This window comes from Chiloscyllium punctatum, chromosome 9 (genome assembly GCF_047496795.1).
Source record: "Chiloscyllium punctatum isolate Juve2018m chromosome 9, sChiPun1.3, whole genome shotgun sequence".
Taxonomy (NCBI): domain Eukaryota; kingdom Metazoa; phylum Chordata; class Chondrichthyes; order Orectolobiformes; family Hemiscylliidae; genus Chiloscyllium; species Chiloscyllium punctatum.
Genome location: NC_092747.1, coordinates 41,244,219 through 41,265,908, shown reverse-complemented (window position 1 = coordinate 41,265,908; position 21,690 = coordinate 41,244,219). Strand labels below are relative to the sequence as shown.

Genomic DNA, 21,690 nt, shown 5'->3' with positions numbered 1-21,690 from the left:
GCCATAAGAAGGTATAAAATAGGAACAGGAGGCCTGCTCGGCCATTCAATCTGATCATGCCCGATCCGACATTCCTCACATCCACTTTCTTCCCTTTTCCTCACGAGCCTTGATTCCCCTGCTGATCAGGAATCTATCTATCTCAGACTTAAATATACAGAAGGACTGTGCTCTGACAGCTCTCTGTGGCAAGGACTTCCAAAGACGTACAACCTTCTGAGAGAGTAAATTTCTCTTTATCTCAGACTTAGATTGGCGCCACTTTATTCTGAGCCTATGCCTTTTCGTCCTAAAATCTCTCATGAGGGGAAAGATCTTCTCAGCATTTACTTCTTAAAAATCTGATATGTTTCAATCAATCTTCAAAATCCAGTGAGTAGAGCCCCAACCTATTTAGCCCTTACTCATAACTCAGTCCCTCCATACTGGGGATCATCCTTAGATTAGATTACTTACAGTGTGGGAACAGGCCCTTCGGCCCAACAAGTCCACACCACCCCGCCGAAGCGTAACCCACCCATACCCCTACATCTACATCTACCCCTTACCTAACACTACGGGCAATTTAGCATGGCCAATTCACCTGACCTGCACATCTTTGGACTGTGGGAGGAAACCAGAGCACCCGGAGGAAACCCACGCAGACACAGGGAGAACGTGCAAACTCCACACAGTCAGTCGGGGAATTGAACCCGGGTCTCTGGCGCTGTGAGGCAGCAGTGCTAACCACTGTGCCACTGTGCCACCGTGCCGCCCACTTATGAACCTTCACTGAACTGTCTCCAAAGAAATGAGATCATAGTATCATAGTGCAGAAAGAGGCCATTTGGTCCATTGAGCATGCACCGACCCTCTGAAGACTCATCTGCTCCCCCCCATCTCTATATTTTCCATGGCTAACAGACCTAACCTGAAAGTTCCTGGACACTATGGAGCAACCTAACATGGCCAATCCACCTAAGTGGCACACCTTTGGATTGTGGAAGGATAATGGAGAAGGATAATGGCAGAAACCCATATGGACATGGGGAGAATGTGCAACCTCCACACAGACAGTAACCCAGGGCTGGGATCGAACCCATGTCCCTGGCGCTGTCTTTCCTTCAATTAGGGGACTAAAACTGCTCAAAATACTCCAGATGTGGTCTCACCAGCATCTTGTACAGTTGCAGTAAGGATTAGTGGTGCTGGAAGAGCACAGCAGTTCAGGCAGCATCCAAGTAGCTTCGAAATCGACGTTTCGTGCAAAAGCCCTAAGACCTACCTACCCTTATACTTTAACCCCTTTGAAATAAGGGCCACTATTCCATTAGCCTTCCTGAATATCTGTTGTACTAGTTTTCTATATTTTGTGAACACGTTTCCCCAATTCCCTTAATGTTAGAGCTTTCTGCAGTTTTTCTCCATGTAAACAATACCTCATCTTTTGTTCTACCTTCCACATTGAACAACTTCACATTGTCCCACATCACACACCATTTGCTAACATTTTTCCCACTTACTTAACCTATATTTCTCTCCATCTCCAGCAACTGACACCTATTTCAAACCCACCGAATATAGTTTAGCCTTTCACCAGCCCCTCCCATTTACTCCCAATTCCTCTGCCTCCGCTGTTCCTGCTCCCAGGACCCGTGATTCCACTCAAGGACATCCCAGACGTCCTCCTACTTTAAGGACCACAATTTCCCCTCCCTCATGTTCAACGATGCCCTTAATCGCAGATCCTCCATCTCCCACACATCTGCCCTCAAACCTGACCCCCCCCCCCACCCCAACCAGAAGGGCAAAGTCCCCTGGTTCTCACATTCTATCTCACCAATCTCCAAATTCAATGCATCATCCTCTGCCATTTTCACCACCTGCAGTCTGACCCCACCCCTAATAAGATATTTCCTTCCCATCCTATTTGCCTTCTGTAGGGACCATTTCCTCTGTGACTCCCTCGATAGGTCCACACTCCATACCTGACACCTTTCCCTGTGGTCACAGGAGGTGCAACATCTGCGCCACACCTCCCCTCTTACCTCTGTCCAAATCCCCAAAGAATCAAGTCCAGCAGAGATTTATCTGCATTTCCTCTGACCTGATTTTCTGCATCCATTGCTCCCGATGTGGTCTCCCTTACATCCGAGAGTCCGAGTGCAAACTCAGGGAACATCTATGGTCCACACACTCCACTCAACCCCACCTCCTGGTTGCCAGCCATTTCAAATCCCCCTCCCACTCCCCTGATGACATGTCCATCCTGGGCCTCCTCCACCATCAAAATAAGGCCACGTCCAAACCGGAGGGAGAACACCTCATTTCCGCTTTCGGAGCTTACAATCATTTGGCCCTAACATAGAATTCACTAGCTTCCAAATCTCCCCCCACCTCATTCCAGATCCAGCCCTCCCTCTCCCCCCTGCCCCCTTGACCTGATCTAACCAGTCCATCTTCCTTCCCATCTACTCCACTTTTTCCACTGACCAATCTCAGTTGCCTCCTAACTGCATCCACCTATTGCCATCTACCCACCTTTGCCCCACCTGACCCCCCCCCAACTTATTTCTCAGCCTCTTCTCCCTCCCCAGTTCTGATTAATGGTTCAGCCTGAAACGTCGATTCTCCTGCTGATTGACCTGCTCTGCTTTTTCCAGCTCCACATTTTATTGACTCAGTTATTTACTGCCTTTGTAATGACTTGGAAGACACTGCAAAAAAAAGGTGTCTCCTCTAACAGGGACAATGTCTTCTGTTAAAGAAACACAAGAGATTGAAAGATCTTTGGTCAAAAAAGAATCCCAGACCTTAGACCATCAGGATGATGGTACAAAACCAATTACCTTCTGCCCAACAAACTATAATTCTTCCATATCTGAAGGGAACATGTTTGAGGAGAATGGTGAAATCTCCAGATTGTCAAAATTTGGGGGACAGATGGAATAGTTGTAAATGTAATGTTATAAGAAACAATAATAATCATTAAAAAAAAACTTTTGGGGAGATGCTAGAGGCAGATCTGAAAGAGTCTGAAAGGGCTGACGCTTAATTAAATGCAAGAGGCATAACCAACTGTGATGATGTCATGAAGACATCTGGTTGGAGAGTAAAACAAGATCTTATGGGAGGTTTGGTCCTCAACAGTGTTTATTGTAATGTAGAGCCTATTCTTATAACCTGTAAATAATTGCAGAGATGTGATAAACTGCCTGTTTAAATAACACTTCTCATTAGACCAAACAGTGGCTAGTCTTGCACAAACTAGACCATCTAGTTTAAACATTTAGAAGACATGGATGATGGCACACAACAGAACCGAGCTGAAATGTTTGCATGCAAATGTGCTTCTGTTTGTTACCAAATCTGATAAATTGCTCTGAGCTACTCATGTGACCGAATTTACAAATTACTGTACCTTGAAATTCAAGAAGTAATGAAATACAAATGCTCTGGGTTAGTTGAGCCATTATATACTTTTGGTACAAATAAATCTGACTATTGTGAGAGTCTTAAGCATCTAGATTTATTGCTTATTGAAAAATACTATTGTACTATAAATACATTTACTATAGATATGGACACATTATTATTTCAGATACAATTACAAAATCATAAGAGGGTGGAACTTTCAATTTTGGCAAGGGCGTAAATAAGTAGGAAGTAGATTGGCTATCTGTTTTACACTTGGCCTGGCTTTCATTCCATTCATGTGTGACAAGGATGTAATGACAAGCCAAACAACAACAACTTGTCATCTCTCCTGACCACTGTGCCCATTGTGTCCCAACTAGCCCTGAAAACCCACTACTGTGCGAACCCACTATGCTACTCTGCAACCGGAGCTGACTGCTCCCATTACCTGACTACCCTTTGAAATGATCTAACTAGCCCTCCACCTGACAACCTACTGAACCCAACTGTACCTGATCTACTTAGCCCAATTTATTTTCTTACCCACTTGACATTCTATCCACCTCCAAATTCAGCCACTGACCGTTCTGCAAAACTTCCATGCTAACCACTTACCTTGCCCGTTCTATACACTTCACCACATACATATCCTAGCCACCCACCCATTCACTAACGTTCACAATTGCCCTGTGAAATAACCTTAAGGTAGCTAGTGTCATAAAAGAGGGGTGTGTCCAGTAACTACTCCTGTCCATTTGACCAACAAACGTTCAGTGCTGTGACCAAGCTCTCTGACTGATAGTTCACTCAGCGTTTATAGAGATGCTGAGCTCAGAAGACATAGCAGGAAAAGCAGGATGGTGTCAGGATGGACAAAAGTTTGAGCAGAGCAGCAATAAGAACATAAGAATTAGGAGTGGGCAAGTCAGCCCCTTGAGCCTGCTTCATCATTTGGTACAATCATGACTGATCTTATCTCAGCCTCAACACCACTGTCCTGCCAGCTCCTCATAGCTCTTCAACACTTTATTAATTAAAAATATGTCATCTCCTTCTTAAATTTCATCAATATCCCAGCATCACTACACTCTGATGATTATTATATGAAGAATGACTATATGACTATCTGAGATTATGCAACCTTATATTTTTTCAACTGATTGTATTTAGCAGCATGATTAATTGCCTCAAGTTTAATTCTGAAACATAAGAATGTATTTTCTAACATAAATTTTAAAGGCAGCAAGCAATTTCAAAGCAACCATTAGCTGCAATAAAATGTTGCTGTTTGTATTTAAGTAATAGTTTGAACTGTAACACTCATTTGCTTTTTCACTAAAGAAAGGATTACTTTTGCCACCTTAACAAGTAAATCGTTATCAAATTGACATATGTGTGACAATTCTGTAGTCAAGGTTATGTTTGAGGGAGAAAGCATAATGTTCTTGAACAACATGGCTAAGATTTGAAAAAATAAAAATTACATAATGTATTCTGTAAGACATGGCGATAAAATTGCAATGTAGTATTTTTTGTTACCATCAAAGATATGAAAAAGTAACAAATCAGGATAAAATAACCAGCAAAGTTGCAACAAGTCTGCCATCTTTAGCACAGAATATTAGTAGTTTGAATTATTAATTTGATCTTTGGCATTCACAGTAGTCTTTCCAGCACAAGTGATCACCGTCAGTGTTCAGTTAATTTTTAGTAAAAATAAATTCCCTGGTGAACCTTTAGTCCTTGTTAAACACATTTTTCTGTCTCAGTTCGAGCTAGGATATTAATATTATTTATATTACTTAATAGATTTGACTTTTTAAAAGTACACATAAAGGGGGTGCTTTTATAAATATACTTCCCTGTTGATCCTGAAAAACTGGCCGATTTTAGCAAATGCCAGTTTTTAAGAAAAAACCCTGTTCATTGGCAGCTGGAGGCCTCTTTAAAGCCAAAGTTACTGACTGACAGAGGCAGCAGCTATCTTTCAGTATTTAAATTAGCAATCTTCACCCAATGTAGAATTCTTGCCTGAATTTACTGGATCAATGGGTGGGCTGAAAGCCAGGTTACCTGTTTACCTCTACCTGCCTGTCTGTCTCTTTCAATGAATCAGATTGCCAGCCCACTTGGCATTAGAGATGGCCTCGCTTGATGCCCCACCCATAAACTGTCTCACTGACAGCTGATAAGGTCCAACTGTGTAAGGTGGTTATTTCAATGATGTGCTTGGATTGTTATAGTAATTCAACAAAGATCAGTACCATTTGACAAGTATTGTGATGTACATATGCACTGTGACAAAAACATAATTTATATTGTTAGTTGCTTATGCCTTGCTAATACTTTTTAAAAAATATCTGGTTAACCCTTTGTTTGCAATATCTATTGTAAGCTGTTATTTATAAACAGTGTCGTTGTTGCATCCGCACGGTCAACTTCCACTTATGTAGTGTCTACAGTGTAAAAGAACAGCACCAGCTGCTTTATGGAGGCATAAGAAAAGTGTATGTGGTGAACTGATGAACAGATTCTAGGAAGGATCAAAGGTAAAATTAAGAAGAACTTGAAGGAATTGGATGTGAACATAGGAGATATAGTCAGGAAGTTTGAAGATGACACCAAAATTGGAGTGGACAGCGAAGAAGGTTACTTCGGATTACAATGGGATCTTAACCAGATGGGCCAATGGGCTGAGAAGTGGCAGATGGAGTTTAATTTAGATAAATGTGAGGTGCTCCATTTCGGAAAAACAAATCAGCAGGACCTATATACTTAATTGTAAGGTCCAAGGGACTGGTGCTGAACAAAGAGACCTTGGAGTGCAGGTTCATATAATCATAGAATACTTACAGTATGGAAACAGGCCCTTTGGCCCAAAAAGCCTACACCAACCCTCCAAAGAGTAACCCGCCCAGACCCATTCCTCGTACTCTATATTTACCCCTGACTAATGCAGCTAACCTACGCATCCCTGAATACCATGGGCAATATAGCACAGCCAATTCACCTAACCTGCACATCTTTGGGCTATGGGAGGAAACCTGAGCACAGAGAGGAAACCCACACAGACACAGGGAGAATGTGCAAACTCCACACAGACAGTCGCCGAGGCTGGAATTGAACCCGGATCCCTGGCACTGTGAGGTAGCAGTGCTAACATTGAACTCCTTGAACGTAGAGTCACAGGTAGATAGGATAGTGAAGAAGGCATTTGGTATGCTTTCTTTTATTGTTCAGAGCATTGAGTATAGGAGTTCAAGGGTCATGTACAGGACATTGGTGAGGCCACTTTTGGAATATTGTGTGCAGTTCTGGTCTCCTTCGATTGGAAGGATGTTGTGAAACTTAAAAGGGTTCAGAAAAGATTTACAAGGATGTTGCCAGGCTTGGAGGATTTTATTTATAGGGAGAGGCTGAATTGGGTGGGACTGCTTTCCCTGGAGCGTCAGAGGCTGAGGGGTGACCTCACAGAGGTTTATAAAAACATGAGGGGCATGGATAGGATAAATAGACAAAGTCTTTTCCCTGGGATGTTGGATTATGAGGCTGGAAAAGATTATAAGTAGGGAGAGATTAGGCAATGGCAACTTAACCAAAAGTAATGGGTAACTAACAGCCAATTTAAGCATGGAAAAGAATGAGCGGAACCTGGTGCAGAATATAGTATTCCAGATAGGGGACAGATGGATAGCATTACATTTTGAATGAGCAAAGATAATTGTCTTATAAGATATAAGTTCAAACTTGTAACTCTCGACAACAGACAATTATTCTCAGTATTATTTCTTAAAAAAAAGTCTATTATTAAAACCCACAATACAACTGTGACATAATTCACTCACATGATCACAACACACATGCGTGCGCGCGCGCACACACACACACACAAACAAACACATACACGAATTAGCAAATAGGTAGCAGTTGGGTTTAGAAGTCCAAATGTTCATGGTAATGGTTGTTTCTTTTGAGATGAAAGATTGAAACATTGCAGGCTTGTGATTTCCTTGTTTGGTCAACTGAAGAAATAGAGGTTGAAAGTATGTGAAGACAGATTTGTAGTTTCTTATGCCTTCTAGTAGAAAGTTTCTCTGGTTTCACTCTTGTTGATGAGTTGCAGTGAAAACCAGTATGGTTTCCCAAGTGGCTAAGTAAAGGCCAACCTGAATTAGACAATAGACAATAGGTGCAGGAGTAGGTCATTCAGCCCTTCGAGCCTGCACCGCCATTCAATATGATCATGGCTGATCATTCCTAATCAGTATCCTCTTCCTGCCTTATCTCCATAACCCTTGATTCCACAATCCTTGAGAGCTGTATCCAACTCTTTCTTAAATGAATCCAGAGACTGGGCCTCCACTGCCTTCTGGGGCAGAGCATTCCACACAGCCACCACTCTCTGGGTGAAGAAGTTTCTCATCTCTATCCTAAATGGTCTACCCCGTATTTTTAAACTGTGTCCTCTGGTTCGGCACTCACCCATCAGCGGAAACATGTTTCCTGCTGCCAGAGTGTCCAATCCTTTCATAATCTTATATGTCTCAATCAGATCCCCTCTCAGTCTTCTAAACTCAAGGGTATACAAGCTCAGTTGCTTCGTCTTTCAGTGTAAGGTAGTCCCGCCATTCCAGGAACTGACCTCGTGAACTATCGCTGCACTCCCTCAATAGAATTATCTGTCTCCTGGTGGAATTTAGACATGGTCCTGTTCTATATCAATATGTAAGGTCAGAGAAGCCTTCCAGGACAGTGACTAAATTGAACATTTATCAGAAAGCAGATTACTGAAGTCCCTCTGTTGTATTAAGGGAAAGATGTTTGTACTGTTGGATGTATGGTAGGTTGGATGAACAATTAAAGTCATTAGCTTTATTTTCCAGTTCAGAAGATTTTGAAATTGAACAAGATCTTCATTCAGTTTTGAGGAAACCAGGGTTGAATTCAAAACCAAGTTCTGTTTCTCTCCTGGAAGGAGTTTAAGGCAATTCAGAGAACAAGTCAGCTACTGCATATGAAACATGCTGTGAGATGTTGATGCCTGGTGCCAAACCAGGAGTCCTTTGGAGGAAATGGTGAGCTGGATTTGCCAGTTACCCGCTCTGACTTTCATATTGAAAATTGTCAAGTCTAGTCAGAAAGTTGTTTCTTAATAAGGCAAGATTTGCAGTTAATAAGGTTATTAACAAGCAATAATCTCATTTAACAGACACTTACCATGCCTAACAAGGATCATATCTCAATGTCTGGAACTTAGTTAAGGCATGCAACCAATTGCTCTCAATATCGAAAAGGTGTTGTTGAACTTCTTACATAATGCAACCAGCCTTCTAGCCATAGCCAACATTGTTCAGGTCCCTATAAGTTCAGCCTATTTCTCTGCAAATGAAGAAAGATTCCACATTCTTTCATGAAACAAGTTGAGAAATAATATGAAGAGATGATCAGATTGGTGTCATTTTCTAAGTCATAAAACCAACCAGGTGGTATTCGGACATAGTTACTGTTAGTAAACCTAATGGGTCCATCCTAATTTGGGTTGACCTCATGCAGATCAATAAGGGAATGACAAGTAAAATCCACTCAATATCACCAGTAGATGGGAATTTTGTTAAATTATCCAAAAATAGAGTTTTCATAAAATTGTGTGAAAATAATGGATCTGGCAAGGTTACTAACACATGTATAACTCTATTTAGCATGGTTTGTTTCATCAGACTTCCTTTTGGGATCACTTCAGCCCCAGAGACTGAACAATATATCCAATGTTCCAAAAGGTCTTCAAGGTGTCATATGCCACATGGATGACCTTTTGTTACATGAGGGAATAGTCAAGGAGCATGATCAGAAGGGACATGTTTTAAAGTCTCTACAGGCCAAAGGTCTAACCCCCTAACCAGTGTAGATTCACCAAGTAGCTAGTTCACTTCTTGGGTCACATTATCAACTGTCATGTAATAATGGCAGACATACAGTAAACAAAAGCCGTTGTGGAGTTTTTCACTCCAAAATCAGTTAGTGACCTGCAAATATTTTTATCAAATCGACTGCCAAGACTTTTGCATCATTTTGCAACTATAACATAATCCTTGAGACAATTCCTCAAGAAAACTGAAGGAGAGTATGGGAACTTCACAGTGCTTTTCAAAAGATTCAGGCCACACTGCCTTCACTGATATGCAAGCCTACTACAATTATTTCATCTTTCAAACAATCACTGCTGCATCAACTACATGTTACAAACCATTGGGTAGTGTGCCATAAATTGAGCCCCACTATTCCTAAAATTGGACCCCAGCACCCCAATTGACCTGACTTTCAGAACAAGATTGATAGAATTCATGGTCCAGATTTTTGTAATAAACAACAATTATTATTTATTATAAGTAATCAGATTATAACCACAAGTAAACATATATAAACAATTGACATATAACACCACTGACTAAAACTTCTCATTATAAACTCCTCTTATTTTCTGTCTCTTTCAATCTCACACACACACAAATAAGTGGGGAAATAGATTATTGGCAGAGGTACAAAAAACTGGAAATGTTCTTTCACAATTCGGATACTGAGATGATCAGACTTTGGCTATCTTGGTTCTTGGTGTTCAGTTCTCTTTCTACAGAAGCTTCCACCATTTGTAAGAAGTTCAAAGCAATTGCTTCACTTGTAAAATATATCTGATCTATCAAAAGTCACAGCTCACAGCAACTGGTGCAAGGAAAGTAATTAGTTTTCTTCAATTTTAAACTGAGATTTTTTTTTGCTGCAGAGAACAAGCAGCTTCTGCTGGGGAGAACAATAGCACACCCTCCTGTGTCTTGCACACCCTCCTGTGTCTTTCGCACCCAGTGTCTCTGTAACTTGTTTCCAGTTGCAATCTGCTCAGCTGAGAGCCATCAGCTTCACTTGTAAACAACTCCTTGGCTCCTGATCATCTGCACGTTGAAGGAACCCATAACCACATCAAAAGGTTCGCAATAGGTAACAAATTCCTTGCTGTTAAATGATGCATCCATCCTGGTAAATCACTTGTTTTTAAACAAAAATAGTTCTTTCTCTTGCAGTCTACAGTTTTTAAAGATACAAAAAATAACAAAAATACATCGTTCTTACATACGGTTTAGAAACCATGCTCTCTAGCAGTAACCAGATGTGATATCAGAAGCTTTGTGTACTATCCATCGCACACACTGTCTAACATAGGGACATGGAATGCCATCACAGAGAAAGAGTCTATTTTGATTACATAGACTTGTAAGAGATTTTCAGAATACATTGTTTATCTGACATTGCTGAATGAGACAGTCGTTGACAAACCAGAGCTCTCCCAGTGAGATGAAAAAGAGAATAGGTAAAGTAATAGGTATCAGCACTGCTTTGGTCTTTGAGGAGCACAAATTTTGCACTTGGCTATAGTGCAAAGTGAATAAAGTGATTCCAACTCCTGTCTACGTGGTTCACCTGTAACATGATATACATGCAGGAGAAATTTCAGACAACAGCAGACAGCCTTACCAGCCATAACATTTAGTTTGTTTATGAAATCAAGTTATATACATAGTATATGGCAGAAGTGAGGTCAGCAATCCACAATAATCTCAAACAAATATGACAAGCACAGAAAGAGACTGAAAATGTTGGTGTCACCATTTGTTGGTACAATGTCACACAGAGTAATATTGGGCTGTGGGACAGGTTGCTCATATCAACACTCTCCAATTATGACTCCATTACCAAAAACTTTGCTTATGCTGACTTTTGCATTTCTACTTATTTCACCCCAATACTGGCAGCCACATCTTTAATGACCTAAGCCCTATTTTCTGAATCTCTCTCTCAAATTTCCATTGTCTGTCAACTTCAGTATTCTCTATTAAGATGTCTTTTGAGTTTCAGTCTCAATCAATAATGTAGAGGGTTGCTTATTTCACAGCTTCACCAACCAAAAATTTTAAATGTCAATTAGAACATTGAGACCCTGCCAGAAGATATCCCCGCTATACTGAGACAGGAAGACTCTTAAGCAGTCACCAATCAATCAGACCTTTAGTTAAGTGTGCGTTCCACTTCATGGAGCATAATTGGCTCCATAGTGCACTTTTGGCTCATCATAAAGCACTTGATCACTTACAAGGAAATGAAACATCAAAAGAATACTTCTATAATAACAACTCATATAACACTCATCAATAATTCTAAAGTCAATCTGCAAGTAAATTTGGCAAGGAAATGAATAACAACTTGTATTTATATAGCACTATCAATATTATAAAACATCTTTATGTTCTTCAAAGAGGTATTACAGAACAAAAAAAACTAAGCAAAATAAACAGATATGGCTCGGTTACTTAAGAATAAGCAAATAACCAAACGTTTGGTAAAAGAGATAGGTTTTAAATGAGTGTCTTACCAGAGGGAAGTGCAGAAGTGTTTAGGAGGAAAATTCTCGGACATAGTTGGACAATTAAAATTGAAGACATTTTGAATCTGAAAGCAGAAGACATCAGACATTGGAGGTTTGCCAGGCTTGAGAGTATTATAGAGATAGGGAGGAGCCAGACCATGAACAGAATTGAAAACAAGGATGAGCATTTCAAACTTGGGGTGTTATTTAACTGCAGCCAGCATAAATCAGAAATCACAGTGACCCATGATGGCATATATTGCAAGCTAGGTCATCAGCAGCAGAATTTTGCATGATATTGAGTTTATGAAAGGTAGAATGTGAGAACCTAGCCAGAAGAATGTTAAATTGATCAAGACTGCAGGTGACAAACTCAGCACAGCACTCTTGAACTGCCCTACCTGTCCATCTTCCTTCACACCTGTCCACTCCACCCTATTATCCTCACCCCTACCTCCATTACCTATCGCATTCCCATTTACCTTCTCCCCCAGCCCCACCCTCCTCCTATTTATCTGTCAGCCCCCTTGGGCCACCCCCTCATTCCTTATGAAGCGCTTGATAAAGAGCCTGCTCGAAATGTTGACTCTCCTTCTCCTTGGCTGCTACCTGACCGGCTGTGCTTTTCAGGCACCACACTCTTTGACTGCAGGTGACAAATGCATGAATGAAGGTTTCAGGAACAAAAGACCTGAGGTAGGGTGGAGTAGTTGTACAAGGTTAAAGAGTTGAAGGTAGGAAATAAGTCATCTTTATAATGGAACTCATATATGGTATGTGAATATCAAGTCATGGAAATTATAAGAAATGAGCAAAAGTCTGGGTTCAGAGCTTAAAGCCTTTCAAGGGAAAAGAGAGGCAAGGGCTTAGGGATGTGGAGGTTGGAGTTGATCAGAGAGCAAAGGAAAGGGAAAGGTACAAAAGACCAGAACCAAAGGACTGACTGCCTGCTGGCTGTATCTAAGGCTGGAGACGGTTGCAGAGGTAGGATTCTGCCAAGAAAGCCAGAATAATGGGTTTAAATTGGATATGGATGAAACAGGCCACTTGGTAAAGGCCAGAAAAACTGAAGATGATACCAAATATGATGCACAATATTGCATTTGAACTAATTATGGTTTGTGAATGGGGGAGAAAGGAGGCTAGGAAAGGAGTCATTATTGAAATATTAAAGTCCAGAACTGATTAAAAACAAGGAATAAAGGTTCTACCTTCATGTATCTTCTTATTCAATTTGTTTACTTTTTATTTTGAGAAAAAGCAAGTGACATATTTACTAAGCATAGACTTTGTAAAGAGTTTCACTATCTTATAAGTACCAGTCTAGCCCAGATTTCCTGTGATGTTAGCATTGAAACCTAAAAACATAATTGCTTGGATACTGGATACAAGATGTGAAACATTAACTGATGATCAACTCACAGATAAGTATGAAGTTAGTAAAGGATACACTGAGCCATGAAACTGTTCATGAGGACGGACAACCAATATCATGACCTTCTTCACTCCACTGATGTTTTAAGACATTACTATCAATCTACAACAGTTATTCCTTTTCCCCAAAGTATTTTTTTTTACAAAACCTTAAAAGTAACAGTGGTGTAACAGTTCAAATTTGACATTACATAAAGTGGAATCAGATCAATTTCTTTCAAACTAATACAAGAGGTATCTCACTACTCTTGCCTTTATAGGTTATATTCCGTCTGAACATTCAAATTTCAAGTTAAACATTCTCTAGTACATTTAGCCTGTATGGCTTTCAGCTGTTGGTACATCCATGGCAGAGGGACCTTAAATATTGGCCTTTTTTCACTGAGTCTTTGTGATGGCTATCCCATTCTTTAATGTATTTCTCAGCACATATTCCTGGACCTTGGAAATGTGCCAATCTGCATCACTAGGTCATTGACAGCTCATTGCACTGGGATGGTAGTACATTTTGTACAGAACTGAAAAACACCTTTCAGCAAGATGATAGCCTTCCAAAAGCAGTTCATGTTTATTTCAAAGTGCATCACTGGGAATGCCATTGAGAGTACAAAGCTTTGCACTATGGAGTTACTTGAAATGAACCTCAACGAAAATAAACTGCATTTTTCTTTGCAAAGGCAGAATAATGGTCTATTCCTATCTTGACCAGTAAGAACAGGAGTTGGCCATTCAGTCTATCATATCTGCCCTGCATTCAATGAGTTTATGGCTGATCCAATTATCATAGAATCACAGAAGTTTTATGATGAGGAGGCCACTTGGCCCATTTTGCCTGCTTTGGTTCATTAAATAAGCATCATTAGCTCGTGCCAATCTCTTCCTTCTTCCTCAAAGCTTTGTTCGAAACTGAGTGCAGGTTGATTTTAATAAGATCAGATGTGATTTGGCCAAAGTGGACTGGGAGCAGATATTTTTAGGAAAATTTGTGTCAGGGCAGTAGAATGTATTCAAGAAGGAAACGGGGAGAGTGCAGGGCCAACATGTTCCAATAAAGATAAAGGGCAGGACTTGGAAATTTAGCAAAACCTGGATGTTGAGTGATCTATAGGATTGGATAAAGGGAGGCTCATCGCAGATATCAAAGGCTCAAAACAGGTAAAGTCCAAGAGAACTTAGAAAGGGGAATGTTAAAAGGAAATTAGGAGAATGAATGGGGGTGGGAGGGCATAGGAGGATAATAGCAGTAAAGTACTGGAAAATCTTACAAGTATATTAAGGGTAAATGGATAACTAGGGAAAGAATAGGGCCCAATAAGGACCGCAGTGGTAATTTGTTCGTGGAGCCAGAGGCTTGCAGAAGGTTCTAATTAAACAATTTTACTTGGTGTTCACTAGTGAGAGGGACAATATGGGTACAGAAATCAGGGTGAAGGTCTATGAAATTAGTTGAGACAGAAAGGAGGTTCTGAGTGGTCTGGCAAGCTTAAAAGTAGATAAATCTCCAGGTTGTTGAGTGAGGCAAGGGAGGAAATAGCAGGGGCATGTGCAAAAATATTTAATTTCTCTCTAGCCACAGGAGAGGTGCCAAAGGGCTAGAGGACAGCTGACATGGTGCTGTCATTCAAGAAGGGATAAACCAGGCAACTACAGGCTAGTCAGTCTAACCTTGGTGTTGGGGAAACTATTGACACAATTTCTAGGGACAGAATTAATCTACACACAGAAAGACAGCTTTAATCAAGAACAGGCAGCATGGTTTTGTTAAGGGGAAGTCATGTCTGACCAACTTGATTGAATTTTTTAAAGAGGTAATCAAGTGTATAGATGAGGGCAATGCAGATAACATACCTGGGCTTCAGCAAGGCTTTTGAAAGAGCCTGCATGGGAGATTGATAGCAAAGCTAGAAGTCAATGGTATCCAAGGAAAGTTGACTAACTGTACACAGAATTGGCTGTGTCAGGAAGCAGAGGATGATATTTGAGTAAATCCTGTGTCCAGTGGGATTCCACAGGGTTCAGTGTTGGGGCCCTTGCTTTTTGAGGTGAATATAAATTATTTAGACTTGAATGTAGCAAGGATGATCAGTGAATTTGTGGGTGATACAAAAAGAACTGTGGCGGTAAATAGTGAAAAGCATAGTCTTAAATTACAAGAGGATGTAGGTGAGCTGGTCAGATGGGCTGATCAGTGGCAAATGAAATTCAATCTGGATAAGTGTGAGGACAGGACAAACAAAATTTCACATGGCAATCTGTGTCTGTAACTCCATAATCATATTTACAATACTCCATGCATTCATATACATGTTCAGTAACCCTGATTTAGACGTAATATGTTTCTTCCTTACTCTGACTTTACCTATTAACTTGCTATTGTCTATGCTCATGTCAGTTGAATCTCTAAGTGTATTGCAAGCCCTGGTACTCTCCCTTGGTTTCCATACTGCTGCCGAGTTATTTTAAAACCTTACCAATAGCGCTAGCAATCTGCCCTGCAAAGAACTCAGTTCCAACTCTGTTCAGGCGCAATCTCCCCTCGAGCCATTCCCAGTATGCCAGGAATCTAAAGCCTCCCTACTGCACCAACTTTCCATCTGCCTTATTCTCCTGTTTCCATACTCACTTGCTCAAGGCAATATGAACAATTGGAGAAAACTACATTTGAGATCCTGCTTGCTAAGTTTCTACCTACCCACTAAATTCAGATTACAAAAGCATATCCCCTTCCTACATAAGTCATTGGTACCAACATGGACCACAACCTCTGGCTGTTCAGTCTCTCTCAGAAAAATATCCTGCAGCTGCTCTGTGACATCCTGCACCAAAGTGGCAACATAACATCCTAAAATCATGTTGATGGCCAAGAAACGCCTGTATGTTCCACTAACTAATGAATCATTTATCACGATCACTCCTCCTTTCTTCTTCTTCTCTCCACTATATAGCCAAGCTGTTAGCAGTGTCACGAACATGACTCTGACTGCACTCTCCAAAGAACCAATGCCCTCATCAGTTTGCAAAATGGAAAACCGATTTAAGAGCAGGATATTAGGGAACTCCTGCAAGACTGTCTATTTCTGTTGGATTTCCTGGCAGTCACTCATTTCCTTCCTTCCTCCAGGCTTTTAAGCTGCCATGTGACCATTTCTCTGAACATGCTATCCACATAACGTGCTCTCCTTGTGGGTGTGCCACACCGTGATCATTCAAGCTCTGAAACTCAGAACTCTACATTTCTGCAGCTAGGAACTCTTTCTGCACTTGTGGTCATCTAAGACCCCCATAGGGTCCTTGACATCTCACATTACATACCACACATTCCACTCAACTGACCTCTGCTGTCATGTCTTAAATTTATTTAAACTTACTTCCCTTAGGCTAACTTAATTCAGCTTCCTATATAGCTAACCCCTGTTACTTTATTACACTGTCCCTGACTTTCACTTACTCCTATCATTTCTCAGTAAATTCTGTCTTCCAAAAATACTTTTAAATCACAAAACAAATAATCCAGCATTTCAGTATGATAATGCTGTTTGATTTTTTTTCTCTGAAAATTCATGCCCCAAAGCTGCAGCTGTTAAACTACGCCTTCTGTCTCACAGCTGTGTTGAAGCTGACACACTTCCCCTTCCTCAAATTCACTTTCCTTCCCTTTCCCTATTACTCTTAATCTCTTGATTACTTACCAAGAAAAATCTGGCTATCTCAGCCTTTAATACATTTAATGGACCCTGCCTCCACAGCCCATTCATTAAAGAATTCCTCAGATTCACTACCCTCCAACAGAAAAGATTTCTCTCTGTCCGAACCCCTTATTCTGAGATAATGTCTTCTGATCCTAGACCCTCCCATAAGGGAAAACAAAGTTAAAAATCACATAACACCAGGTTATAGTCCAACAGGTTTATCTGGAACCACTAGCTTTCAGAGCACTGCGCCTTCATCAGGTAGTTGTGGAGTAAAGCTGGAAAATGTGTTGCTGGAAAAGCGCAGCAGGTCAGGCAGCATCCAAGGAGCAGGAGAATCGACGTTTCGGGCAGAAGCCCTTCTTCAGGAATCATGTTGTGGAGTATAAGATTGTAAGACACAGAATTTGTAGCAGAAGTTTACAGTGTGATGTAACTGAAATTATATATTGAAAAAGACCTGGAATATGTAAGGGAAAACAACCTTTCTGCATCTACCCTGTCAAGCCACCTACATATGTTTCTAGAAAGCCTCTTCTCATTCTTTGGCAATGATTACGGACCCAACCCAGTCAACCCTCCTCTTAATAAATTCTTACATATTTGGGATCAACCTACCAAACTTTCTCCAGACTGCCTCCAATGTCAGTATATTGTTCTTTAGATAATAGGACAAATCTGTTCACCTGTGGTCTGGCTAGTGTCTTGGTCAGTTTTCCTTATGTTTATACCTCATTCCCAGTTGAAATAAATGACACTATCTCGTGGCACGTTGATCCTGATATTCCAAACATTGAGAAAAAAATCTGGTGGGTAGCCCTTCTCACCACCAATCAATTCTTTTTTATACGAACGTTTTAGCGAGGAGGCAGTCTGCCAATTTAGCTTGATTGATTGCTTGGGCACGTCAGTCTCAAATTAACCCCACAAATATGGTCAACCACAATATGCCTCCATTAACTTATTCTGAAACAAAAATAACAGCAAATGATAGTATTTCCCATAATTCTTTTAGATCGACATCCAACCAAAGGCAAAAATCCTGATATCTGTATGTGATAGTTCTGTTCAATCATTTTTTCAGGCAAATGCGCACGCATTTGAAATTCACATTTGGAGAAATTGTTGGGCTGTCTACAATGAACTAATGATCTTCCTGTGGAGAAATATTTAGTCTAACTTCGACTGTTAATCTAGGTTAGCTAATATAAAAGGTAAGTTTGAAACAAAAATCAGAAAAAACTTCTAAATTAAATCTAGTATGGTCACATATTTTGAGCAATAATTGTTCAAAAAGTGGATAATTGTTTACAATCGCTATTTCTTTAACTTGATAAATTCACTGGCTGTTGCCAAACTTGTCCTGATGTTTTCCAAGCAGAGGAAAGAATCGTGGAATTTTAGGCGTGAATGAATCGTGGCAATTAGCTTTCGTCCAAGTATCTGAGATCTCTCCAAGTCCTGCTATCAAATATTCGAAGGAAGAACTCGGCCTACACCAATGACGAAACAGCACTATTCAAGCAATGTAATTCTATAGTACTATTTCGCGCATGCAGATTTTCGCACTGTGCGGGTTATTTTCACGAAGTCAGTCCCACATTGTTTAAAAAGCAGATAGTGGTACTCATTCACTACTGCGTTAAATGAAGCATCCTTGCACTTTCAAGCATTTTTTCCCGCGAATCGTATGCTTTGATCCAACGTAGCAAAAACACATAATTTCATATTTTTGGACTACTGCCATTTCAAATTCCTGAAATGCACAATATAAAGTGCTTTGAGAACATTCCTCCAGTGTCAGGAAAATCAAAACTGCAGTGAAGCTTTGCACCAATAACACGGAGAGCTGTTGCATCACTTGGGCTTTTGAGAAGCCGGGTCAAAATAAAAAGACAGAGCTCGCGCGCTCCCCAGGAGAGACCAGGGACCGCAGCGCGTGCATATGCGAGCGCAAACGAACTTGATGGCTTGTGTTCTCCTCCTATTGGCGGTCAGGCGTGGGAAGGTGGGGCTTAGAGTGGGACGGCATCGGAGGCGAGCGCTCTGAGTAGTCAAGACGTACATCAATCAGAGGGAGTAGGCAAGCAGGTTAGGATGAGGTGGCTGGTGACGGGCGCTCGAGAGCCTTTTAACGGATCTGTAACGGACCAAAGGGTAATAGAGAGAATGGAGCAGAGAGAGGGAAGTCTGTCATTTTAAACAGTAATTCCCTTGTTCGGCAACCATCCCGAGGTAAGAGCCGAGTCAGAATGAGAAAGTTTCCGGGAGAGGGGGTTCAGTGTTGGAGGGCCATCAGCGAGATGGGGCGGAGGGGCACTCGGTTTATTAATAAATCTAATGCAGTCAGAGGCAGCTGGCGCTTCGGTGAAATGCAGAGGTTAAATGGGAGATAAAGGGCCTGCTCTGGATAAGTCGCCGCTTGTTGATAGCCGTGTGGAGATATCGGATCGTTGTCGCTGCCCGTTCTCTCCCCCCGACATTATGGGTCATTGTTATGCGGGATGAATGTGAGGATCAAGCCGGTTGATGGATAGAGGAGGAATACTATTCGCTGCCTGTCCCGACTCGGTAGCTTCTACGAGGAAAATTAAACCATTCCCTTCGCACCTTCTTATAGCGGGGTTTTTAGTTTGCGTGGGGTGTGATTAATTCGTCAACATGTTAATTTAAAATAGCTCAACGTGGTAGCCTTGATTTTTGTCGCAACGGCTTAAAGCGCTGCTGTAAATACAAACCTGTTTTGAGATACATCAAGGCGCATGGTTACCTGATAGTATCCAATGTAAAAATTAAATATTGAAAGTTGTCTTTAACATTTTTCCAATTGCTCAGCCTTGAGTCTGGATGTTTTCACTAGCAATCACTTAATAAATATCAACCAGCACACTTGCCATACCGATAAAGATTTAACCGGTGTTGAGTTGAATGATAACCGAATAATTTAACAACAACCCGAAATACATCAAACACTTGAAGCGGTTTTCAAGTTTTATGTGGAGGACATGTATAAATATGGAAAACGTTGATTGATTTATGACTCCCTGGTTAACACCTACAAGCATGTCCACTGCTTAATAGAAAATAGGGTCATAATCACCGAAACATATTTCTATTGCTCTACAACCGCAGAAATAAAGAAAAATGTTAGCAGATGGGTAAAAGTTTTTGGATATTTTAAGGACCTTACTTTGAATCGATATATGAAACAGTGGAGATGAAATTCAAAGGAGTTATGCGGGATGAATAACCACTCTTCCACATATTACTTTCGCCAGATAAATTAGAAATATAATGTTAGATTATGCTAATATATAATCGTTACAATGACACGTTTAAATTGGACAACAGTTACTAACAATATTATTTTAGAATAAATACTACAAAAATGTAAAGCACTAGTATAAAATTGTTACAATATTACATGGATTTAAAAAGTATTCTGTTCTGGCTTCTGCAGTGGATTGTGAAGATTCTCTACAACTGACCATAACAGAAATCTTTTAAAGCTTTTGCATTTGTGATGAAAATGATTTTTCTTCTCCTGGTAATGGCAAACCCAATCCAAGGATTAGATTAAGAATAGAGATTAAGTCTACATAAAATCTGTTGGTATTCACTGGCAAGTTACTTTAGTAGGGTAGATCGAGATAACTTCCAATACTGGTGGGAGAGTCTAGACCAATCTTAAAATCAGAACCAGGCCATTTATAAGAGAAACATTTTTTCACACAAAGTGTGTAGAAGCATTAATCTATCTTGTGCCAAAATCTTTTGATCCAACTCAGTTTATTCCTGCTGCTGCTGCTGAAAACAATATTTTGTCCATGTATTAGTCTATAAGTAATTTTTTTAAAAAAACTACTACTAATTTGAACAAAACTTGATACATAGATAGAAAATGGCCTGAGGAGGAGCTGATTTTGGTGAGATATAGATTCAGATCCTTGAATGTTTTTAAAGATTCATTAACATCAGGTAAAGGAGTGAATTGACTTTTATGAATGTTTTGTTTTTTGTATAAAATGCTTTTGATTGTTTAAATATCTTGTGGGTTGCTTCGCCTGCTGTGATGGAATTTGTCACTCCAGTCAAAATGTGAGCAGAGATTGAAAGAGGTTGTTGCATATGGATTGACTTGTAGCCTGCTTTGTGAAATAAAGGTGAGATAAGAATGACTGCCCTTGCTATTAAGTGTTTGACCGAATGTGGCATCAAGGAGCCCTAGCAAAACTGGAGTTAGTGGATGTCAGGGAGAAAACACCCACTGGTTGCAGTCATACCTGGCACACAAGAAGATGGTTGTGGTAGTTGGAGGTCTCCAGGACATAGCTGCATGAGTTGTTTCGAGGTTGTGTCCCAGGCCCAACCATCTTCAGCTGTTTCACCCGTGACCTTCCTCCATGATAAGGTCAGAAATGGTGATGTTTGCTGGTGATTGAGCTACATTCAGAATAGTTTTAGATATTGAAGCAGTCCATGCCCATATGCAGCACGATCTGAATAATATCCAGGTTTCAGCAGAAAATTGACAATAACATTCAGGCCACACAATGTCAAGTAATGACCAATTCCAATAAGAAACAAGCTAACTATCCCCCCTTATAATTCCATACTGTTATCTTATCTTGATAAGTTTAGCTCCAAAAACACTCAAGGAGTTTGACATCACCCCGGAAAGTGAGGATATTCTATCACACTCCTAACCTGTGCCTTATAAATGGTGGGTGGTTATTGGAGTGTTAGGAGGTGGGTTAC

The 21,690-nt window shown here is 40.5% G+C and overlaps 1 protein-coding gene across 3 annotated transcripts in view; it reads left to right on the top strand.

The window, feature by feature from the left end:
• Positions 1–19,009: 19,009 nt before the first annotated feature.
• Positions 19,010–21,690, top strand: part of LOC140481325 (actin-binding protein WASF3-like) — a 113,032-nt gene continuing 110,351 nt past the window's right edge. For all 3 annotated transcript variants that reach the window (XM_072577312.1, XM_072577313.1, XM_072577311.1), the window contains exon 1: positions 19,010–19,167. The gene's annotated coding sequence lies outside the window, so the exon portion shown is untranslated. The remainder of the gene's footprint in view (positions 19,168–21,690) is intronic.